This window comes from Oncorhynchus tshawytscha, linkage group LG26, assembly GCF_018296145.1.
Source record: "Oncorhynchus tshawytscha isolate Ot180627B linkage group LG26, Otsh_v2.0, whole genome shotgun sequence".
NCBI classification, from domain to species: Eukaryota; Metazoa; Chordata; class Actinopteri; order Salmoniformes; family Salmonidae; genus Oncorhynchus; species Oncorhynchus tshawytscha.
Genome location: NC_056454.1, coordinates 45,555,543 through 45,566,212, shown reverse-complemented (window position 1 = coordinate 45,566,212; position 10,670 = coordinate 45,555,543).

Below are 10,670 nucleotides of genomic sequence, written 5' to 3'. Positions count from 1 at the left end.
ATCGACATTTATTGGATATTTCAAACTTTTTTAACAAATCAAAAACTGAAAAATTGGGCGTGCAAAATTATTCAGCCCCTTTACTTTCAGTGCAACAAACTCTCTCCAGAAGTTCAGTGAGGATCTCTGAATGATCCAATGTTGACCTAAATGACTAATGATGATAAATACAATCCACCTGTGTGTAATCAAGTCTCCATATAAATGCACCTGCACTGTGATAGTCTCATAGGTCCGTTAAAAGCGCAGAGAGCATCATGAAGAACAAGGAACACACCAGGCAGGTCCGAGATACTGTTGTGAAGAAGTTTAAAGCCGGATTTGGATACAAAAAGATTTCCCAAGCTTTAAACATCCCAAGGAGCACTGTGCAAGCGATAATATTGAAATGGAAGGAGTATCAGACCACTGCAAATCTACCAAGACCTGGCCGTCCCTCTAAACTTTCAGCTCATACAAGGAGAAGACTGATCAGAGATGCAGCCAAGAGGCCCATGATCACTCTGGATGAACTGCAGAGATCTACAGCTGAGGTGGGAGACTCTGTCCATAGGACAACAATCAGTCGTATATTGCACAAATCTGGCCTTTATGGAAGAGTGGCAAGAAGAAAGCCATTTCTTAAAGATATCTATAAAAAGTGTCGTTTAAAGTTTGCCACAAGCCACCTGGGAGACATACCAAACATGTGGACGAAGGTGCTCTGGTCAGATGAAACCAAAATGTAACCTTTTTCAACAATGCAAAACATTATGTTTGGCGTAAAAGCAACACAGCTCATCACCCTGAACACCCCTTCCCCACTGTCAAACATGGTGGTGGCAGCATCATGGTTTGGGCCTGCTTTTCTTCAGCAGGGACAGGGAAGATGGTTAAAATTGATGGGAAGATGGATGGAGCCAAATACAGGAAAATTCTGGAAGAAAACCTGATGGAGTCTGCAAAAGACCTGAGACTGGGACAGAGATTTGTCTTCCAACAAGACAATGATCCAAAACATAAAGCAAAATCTACAATGGAATGGTTCAAAAATAAACATATCCAGGTGTTAGAATGGCCAAGTCAAAGTCCAGACCTGAATCCAATCGAGAATCTGTGGAAAGAACTGAAAACTGCTGTTCACAAATGCTCTCCATCCAACCTCACTGAGCTCGAGCTGTTTTGCAAGGAGGAATGGGAAAAATTTCAGTCTCTCGATGCGCAAAACTGATAGAGACATACCCCAAGCGACTTACAGCTGTAATCGCAGCAAAAGGTGGCGCTACAAAGTATTAACTTAAGGGGGCTGAATAATTTTGCACGCCCAATTATTCAGATTTTGATTTGTTAAAAAGTTTGAAATATCCAATAAATGTCGATCCACTTCATGATTGTGTCCCACTTGTTGTTGATTCTTCACAAAAAATACAGTTTTATATCTTTATGTTTGAAGCCTGAAATGTGGCAAAAGGTTGCAAAGTTCAAGGGGGCCGAATACTTTCGCAAGGCACTGTACATGTAGGTAGAGTTATGAAATTGACTATGCATAGATAATAACAGAGGGTAGCAGAGGCGTAAATGTGTGTGTGTGGGGGGGCAACGCAAATAGTCTGGGTAGCCATTTGATTAGATGTTCAGGAGTCTTATGGCTTGGGGGTAGAAACTGTTTAGAAGCCTCTTGGACCTAGATGTGGTGCTCCGGTAGAAACACCTACTCATTCAAGGGTTTTTCTTTATTTGTACTATTTTTTACATTGTAGAATAATAGTGAAGACGTCAAAACCATGAAATAACACATATGGAATCATGTGGTAACCAAAATAGTGTTAAACAAATCAAAATATATGTTTCATATTTGAGATTCTTCAAAGTAGCCACCCTTTGCCTTGATGAAAGTTTTGCACACTCTTGGCATTCTCTCAACCAACTTCACCTGGAATGCTTTTCTGACTGCCTTGAAGGAGTCTTCACATATGCTGAGCACTTGTTGGCTGCTCATCTCAAACCAACTCAATTGGTTTGAGGTTGGGTGATTGTGGAGGCCAGGTCATCTAATGCAGCACTCCATTACTCTCCTTCTTGGTCTAATAGCCCTGACACAGCCTGGAGGTGTGTTGGGTCATTGTCCTGTTGAAAAACAAATGATAATCCCACTAATAGGATGTAGCGTAACAAAATGTGAAAAAATTCAAAGTGGTCTGAATACTTTCTGAATGCACAGTATTCAGAAAGTGTTGCTAACTTAGTGACTTTGTCACTATATATTTAGCCAGTTTTCAGACCTCTCCAGAGACCTTTAATGGTAAAAGAGTCAAGTGACAAATTCAGCTACTTTTCAGGCTGCCTTTGGGGAGTTTTGTCCCTGTGAGTTTCTGCAACTTTCCCACAAAATTCTGCCGCAAACGAGAGTTCGGGAGAAGCTGTCTGTGCAACAGAAATGGCAGCAATGACACACAACAGTCAGACAAGCAGAAGGGGTGGTAGGTGTGTGGCTGGAGAGGGAAACTCTAAGACCGCAGCCGTGCCTCAGCTGTGTGCTGTGACGTTATCCTCGCTGAAAATTTGTTGGCAACACTGTTCGTCTTTCCTTGCTAGTTGTAGCAGTGTGGAAGAGGCAAAGAGAGAGGGTCCACTCCCGTCAAAATCTGTCCATATGAGAATACAGTGGTAAGCAGACCACCTGCCTTCTTGTTTTTGGGACATCCACTTGTTAAGGCGGAGACAAGACCATCTCTTCATTATATACAATATCTCTGGTAGTAGATAGCTGCCTTTAGCATGGCTAGAAACATAGAAAGTTAGCATCTCCATGTGAAATAATCAGATTTATAGTTAAATACAATATGCTCCGGCAACTATTCTTATAATTGCCAGTGTAACCTACAACATTATCCCATGTTGATATGCTGCTTAATATCAAGGAGAAAAAACACATGGCTACCAAGTTTCAAAATAGCCTCGTAGTTATTACCTCTCAACAAAATGCTGTTTGGTTTATTGTTTAAACAGTTGCTGAGATTATATTTGATCATCAATGCAAAATTGTTGGCAGGTTCCTTAGTGGTTAAGAGCGTTGGGCTATTAATCGAAGGGTCACTGGTTCAAATCATTGAGCTGAGTAGATGGGGGTATGTTGATGTGCCTTTGAGCAAGGCACTTAACCTTAATTGTTCCTGTAAATTGCTCTGCTAAATTACTTTTTTTTTTTTAAATCTAGATCAGATAAAAGAACCAAGCAACAGCTCCATTGCCTAATGAACTCTCCATGGAGTCACAGATTTAGAGCTGTGCAAAAATCTATAGACAGGACCATGTTCTACAAGGACCCCCATTTTGTGACGTAAGACGACATTGACGTACAGCGTTGCGCTCCAAATCTTTCGAGTCTATCCACCCCTTTCTTTATGTTGTGATCTCTCCATCCACATTAGCATCTCCGAGTATGTCACGATGTTCCTCTACTTTTTAACACCAAGTTATTAGAGCTGGAAATACAACTTCTAAATCCCCCTAGCCTCCTGCTATTACAGTCTGAATCTTTGACTCTCTCATTTTTTTATTTTGCTTGACAATCAAGTTCACTACAAAATATTTGTCCAATTCCATTTGAAATATACTCGTTGTTTGTATTCTATTACCAGAGATGTCCTTAATAAAATCAGGGAACAATTATGCTAGACAATGGAAGGTTTCTGATGGTATTTCATTCTCAAACAATAGGAGATAAACATATTTGTTGTATAAATGTCTCATAATGTTGATGGGGCAACTAATGTATTACAGCTAGTCTCAAAATATTGCATCACTTTTTGGAGAATACAATCAGCCAATGATAGTGCTGAGGCAGTTTGACTCAACTGTCAGTCAAACAAGTCGCCAATTACTTCAGTTCTACTTGACTTTGGTATGCTGCTAAAATATGCATTTGTTTTCCCATGTGATTTCTTAAACACAATTACTTACATAGATCAGAAGAGTTCTGTGCATTAATTTAATATCTCCCTTTCTACTGTATTCATCCAGCAGCATCTGGCCACGTCTGGTAGCATCTGGCAACAATCTGGCAATGCACTTAAGGAGAGGAGAAGGAACGATGGGAGGAGATGTGTTACAGCTGATCAAGCAGAGAGGGAGGGGAATTACAGTATTTGTGGATAGAGGCCATTAAAAGGAGGCAGGAATAGGGAGTGTGGAGACTCGCTCCCCAGAGTGATTCATCACAGGCCACCTGCAGAGCCCTCTACCCCAGCACAGGACCAGGATGGCAGTGTGAGCAGCACCTAACATGCTCCGTTAAGAAAGCTCAAACATGAGAGGCGCTGCCAAAAAAAAACTAACACTAACCCTGCAAAAAACGGACACTAATCCAAACAAAAAATAACACTAACGCTGCCAAAAACTAACCCTAACAGTCACACCTGCTCCCGCTCTCCCCCCCCAGGTGCCCGAGGGCGCCAGGCTGCCCTGCATTACGCATTCCTGCCACCATCATTACGCACACCTGTTTCCCTCGTCACGCGCATCAGCGATTCATTGCACTCACCTGGACTCAATCACCTTTGTTATTTCCTTCCCTATATCTGTCTGTTCCCCAGCTCTGTTCCCCGCTTCAGCATTAATTGTCGTATGTCTTTGTATTACCCGGTTCTGGCGCTGTTCCTGTCCGGTTCTGGCGCTGTTTCCATGTCTGTGTAAATTAAATGTTCACTCTCCATACCTGCTTCTCATCTCCAGCGTTGGTTCTTACACTAACCCCTGCCAGAAATGAACCCTAACGTGTCAAAAACAAACCCTAACGTTAACCCTGCCAAAAAACTAACCCTAACCTTAACCCTGACAAAAACTAACCCTAACCTTAACCCTGCTAGAAACCGTGCTCCTCCCAGTGCTGCTGAGTCATTAACACCAGAGAGATGGATAACATTCACATATTATTATTTTACTGGGTGACAGAGTTTTGGAGAGTTATTTATGGGGTGCGGGAGAAAAGGAATGTTTGACAGTAGGCTAACCAACTTTCCATTTACATGACTGGTCACATGGCTAGTTTACTAAAACCTGTTATTTAAACCTGTTACTCAAACCTGTTACTTACTCTGGGGCTCCCAAGTGGCGCACCAGTCTAAGGCACTGCATCTCAGTGCTTGAGGCGTCACTACAGACAACCCGGTTGGATTCCAGGCTGTATCTCAACTGTCCATAATTAGGAGGCCCATGGGGTGGCGCACAATTGGCCCAGCATTGTCTGGGTTTGGCTTGGTGTAGGCCGTCATTGTAAATAAGAATTTGTTCTTAACTGATTTGACTAGTTAAATTTAAAAAAAAATACATATAATTAAAAACATGTTATTCAAACATGTTACTAAAACCTGTTACTCAAATATAGTATGTCCTCCTAAACCTGTTAATACACCAGAGGAAAAAATATTCCTCCTAGTTAGGGGCATAATTTACCCTGCCCCTTTCTCGGGTCAACATAATACCTTCCTCATTCTCTCTCGCAGGCCGTCTCTTTTTCAGACAGAAATGGCCCATACAATGTTACACTGGTGTGAAAGTTGTGTTGTGCTCTAGAATAACATGTCTATTCAATTGTATTCTATTCTAATGTTTGGTTGAATGGGCTGTTGGTCAGGGGCTTGAAGGCTTGGCTCTATACTAGCTCTTTGTTTTCATACATGAATTATGCATCATATTTAATGTTCTCTCAAGCATGATACATTTACAGTACCTCAGAGGAAACATAGGTGGATGATGAGTAACCGGTCTGAGATCATTGGACACTAGCAATCTCCCCAAATCAATCTTTATGAACGCTCTCAATTAATCTACAAATAGGCTTACCACACTCTTAGCAAATGCTCCGAAGAGATGCTGTTATGGATGTTGTTAAGCTTGAAAGCTAGATGTCAGCCTGGAAAAAGGGAAAACATGGATTTAAATCTGTAAATAAGAAATGGCCAACCACATGCCAAGATCATCCCCCTACACACTGCAAATTACACTGTGAGATTCACAACTCATGTGTTGCCATCTGGTTGCCATGACACACAATCATTAGGGCCTCATGCCAGTCCTACCCAGGCCAGTGCTTTCTATCTCTCCCTCGTCTTCTTTCTATCTCTCCCTCGACTTCTGTCTCTCCCTCATCTTCTTTCTATCTCTCCCTCGTCTTCCATCTATCTCTCCCTCGTCTTCTGTCTCTCCCTCGTCTTCTTTCTATCTCTCTCTCATCTTCTTTCTATCTCTCCCTCGTCTTCTTTCTATCTCTCTCTCATCTTCTTTCTATCTCTCCCTCATCTTCTTTCTATCTCTCTCTCATCTTCTTTCTATCTCTCTCTCATCTTCTTTCTATCTCTCTCTCATCTTCTTTCTATCTCTCTCTCATCTTCTTTCTATCTCTCTCTCATCTTCTTTCTATCTCTCTCATCTTCTCGCTTATGAGGAGTAAACACATCAACACATTCTAGCTGTGAATGCTGTCACATTGTCCAAGCATGTGTACAGACTCACCGAGTCCAGTGAAAGCTGTGAATGCTGTCACATTGTCCAAGCATGTGTTTGGCCCTGCACTCTACAGACTCACCGAGTCCAGTGAAAACCCCTAGAACTATTAGCTGTTCATTCCATGTTCGATTTCTGGATTACTTTATGATGCCATTTCCTGATCTGTGGTTTATCTCTTTACATCTAACCGCATTACCGCCCATGATCCTGAATGTGAACCAGTTCAGCCACGGAGACTTTTATTCTCCACAAAATAAATGTTAGCCTTTATTTCTGGGTTATGTGAAAGACAGGACCACATTGAGACTTTGTAATGCTCCACTGATCAATGTAAGGCTTATCCAATGATCAATGTAAGGCTTATCCAATGATCAATGTAATGAAACCCTTTTTGTGTGGTCCATTCATTGGAATCTCTTTGATCTCCAGAGAGTCTCCAGAGAGTTTTCCCTGATCTCCTGATCCGGGTCCGGGCTCCATGAACTCCTTTACTTTCCAGTTCACAGTGTGGGGAACGTGTGTGTTTTTAAAAGGGGAGGAGAAAGAGAGACTTCTCCATAGTGTCACTAAAGTACCCCCCAGTGACCGAGTTCAAGGCATGGAGGCAGAGGATGGTGTGACTCATGCAGCGCTCCTATTCATCTTGACATTTGACACACTGACGGGGATCTCAGCTGGAACAAACATGCCACAGAGTGTCACAGCTGCTGGGAGCAGCAAGAGCAGAGTACGACTCTGGTCTGGAGCTGAATAAGTAACCATGAGTCAGCTCCTATTTAATTCATACACCTACACTCCACAGATCATGGCCGCTCTTTTCAAGCATTTTTTCTGCCACCTGTTCTTCATAGATGATACCGAACACGGATTGTGCTCGGATTTCTTTGAAAGTCTGTCTCCCAGTGACTCTGTGCTGAACACTGTGGGTTAGCTTTGAGAGGACTGCAGTGTAGTGACCTGCTGGGGTTAGCTTTGAGAGGACTGCAGTGTAGTGACCTGCTGGGGTTAGCTTTGAGAGGACTGCAGTGTAGTGACCTGCTGGGGTTAGCTTTGAGAGGACTGCAGTGTAGTGACCTGCTGGGGTTAGCTTTGAGAGGACTGCAGTGTAGTGACCTGCTGGGGTTAGCTTTGAGAGGACTGCAGTGTAGTGACCTGCTGGGGTTAGCTTTGAGAGGACTGCAGTGTAGTGACCTGCTGGGGTTAGCTTTGAGAGGACTGCAGTGTAGTGACCTGCTGGGGTTAGCTTTGAGAGGACTGCAGTAATACATCCGACCCACAGCCATATTCCTCATAGAAAAGAAAAACACTGGAACATAGAATACTGTACAACTACAAGCAGGCTACTGCTAAAGTTGAAAACAAATGCCTACACATTCTTACGCAACTTGATCAGATAGATCAATACCCCCCCCAAATAAATATTCTCCATCGCTGTATGAGACATACTTTAGATATAAGATACATTATATGTATATATTATAACTGTCTGACTGGGACATTTAAGGACAGAGGAGTGAGTGTCTCAGGACCCCTAATCGACCTCATCTGGAGGTATCCCTGCATCCTGCCTCATTTGTATCAGTCTGGAGTCTCCCAACCAAACCACAGCATGGCCACGGGCAGTAAAGTCTTCATATACAGTGGAGCAGCGACTGGAGGTGGGCACTGACTGTTGACAGGTGTCTCAGAGGGATGAAGCTAGCAGGAACATCTCTGGATCTTTTACCAGGTGATTCCCTGCATGTCTGACTGCACCAGTGATGCAAGGCAATCTCAATCTCTAAAATTAGACACAAGGCAAACCCAAAGGAGGGAAACTGATACATAGGGGAGTACACCTTTCATAATTTCCTTCATGTGTTTCATTTTCCAAGACACCATTTTTCCATGACCTTATTGGCTTACTGGAGACAAGCAGCATTGGGCCCAGCTAATCAATACAATCATTGGAAAATTGTGTTGAGTAAAGTCTTAGGGTGAAATCTATGTTATTAGACAGATCAAGAGAGATTTAGTGAGGCTCAACATGCAATTGTTTAGTGTTCAGCCTGAAAATAAAACCAAGGCGACCAGTGTTCAGCATCATTGGTGCAGTCGTTCTTTTCAGAGTACTATTTAGTTTAATCTAATCAGGGCTTTATTAAGTAGAATAGAGAAGATACAGTATGTCACATGGGGCTTGCTAGGGAGAGCTTAACGCAGGTTGATGTTTATTGGGATTAATCTTGTCTTGGAGGCAGAGCGGTTACCACTAGATGGGACAGCAGCAAAGTCAACATTGATATTATAAACTGGGTGGTTCGAGCCCTGAACGCTGATTATCTGATAACCGTGGTATTCTACAGGTATGACACAACAACATTTATTTTTACTGCTCTAATTACATTGGTAACCAGTTTATAATAGCAATAAGGCACCTCAGGGGGTGTGGTATATGACCTATATACCAAATCAAATCAAATCAATCAAATCAAATTTTATTTGTCACATACACATGGTTAGCAGATGTTAATGCGAGTGTAGCGAAATGCTTGTGTTCCGACAAAGTTCCGACAATGCAGTAATAACGAACAAGTAATCTAACTACCATGGCTAAGGGCTGTGTCCAGGCACTCCGCAATGCGTCGTGCCTAAGAACAGCCCTTAGCCATGGTATATTGGCCATATACCACACCCCCTCGTGCCTTATTGTTAAATATATCGTAAATATTAAACAACAATTTGGTTTTTGGTCTTCATTGAAGGTTAGGCATAAAATCAGATTGTATGACTTTGTGGCTGTGCCAGCTAGTGACTACCATGCAGAGCTGCCTCCAGTACATGAGTCATCCCAGTAAATACCAACCTGCAAGCAGTGTGTGTGTATTGGGCCCATAGATAAAGTACTCTTCATATTATTATTATTATTATTATCATAATTCTTATCATCATCATCATCATCAAGGAACACAAAAACACAACCACCATATAAACAAAGAAGAAAGTAAAGTTTAATTCATCAAGCATTGTGCACTTGCTGGAGTAATCAACGTTGGGTTCTTGTAATTCACAAAGTGACTGTGCTATTTAGAACTGGCGGTGGCATTGGAACGGAACCCATTTCCTTCCAGATAAATGTCTCTCTCCCAGAACACTTTAGAGAGAACCCGGCGATGGAGTAGAGTGGCTGTCACTCCAATAAGTAACATAGAAATAGTGTCATTCACACTGCAATGCATTGTGTTATTAAACACACTTTTATTGTTTAGGTGCTAAATGGAAGTGTCATTCATCCATTCATTTAGGGAGGGAGAAAGAGTAAATGGTGACATAAAAATGAGATCAAATGAACAATGAAAATGGTAACCCAGGGAAGGTCTGGCTCCCCATGGCCTACAACCAAGTGTAGTTGAGACAGTGTCCGGACCCAGATGTGCATGTGTCTGGTTTCTAAGTTTACACAGCCTATAATAATCTCAAACGATAAAGTCATCTTTTTTTGTTGTTTACTAGCCATGCATTCAGTTCACAGGAGGTTGGTGGCACGTTAATTGGGGAGGATGTGCTCGTGGTAATGGCTGGAACGGAATCAGTGGAATGATATCAAACACCTAGTTTCCAGGTGTTTGATGCCATTCCATTTGCTCCGTTACAGCCATTATTAAAACGCTGTTCTCCCCTCAGCAGCCTCCACTGATACGGTTGACAACAGTTCAGTCAGTGTCTTCGTAGGAGCTGGAACTTTCCAGACAAAATATTTACACTACTGTTAAATAACAATTAGAATCATCATCATCATCATTACTGTTACTACTATACATTTGAATACTTAAAGAGGAGTGGGATGTTGAGAAAACGTTGCACCCCATTTCATTGTGATACCCAATCAAAATCAAATTCAATGGAGAGGAGAGGATGTGGGATGGCACCCATTACTGAAAAGTAAACCGTTTCTAGAGTCTGTAGAGATATTCAAATACTGAAAGATGGAGTCCTCCTAGTACCATCTGAATGAAACGGTACAATATTCAGCAATCTGTCGTCAGAACTTTCTGACACCAAAACAAAAGACAGGATTATGTGACAGACACCTCTGCTACACTTAACACAACACCTCCAAAAGGGGAAAACAGGAAGCAAGACTGTCTTTTCCACCAGTTTTTACCCCTTCTGCAAAACAAATAAAAGAGAAAATTAAAAAGAGG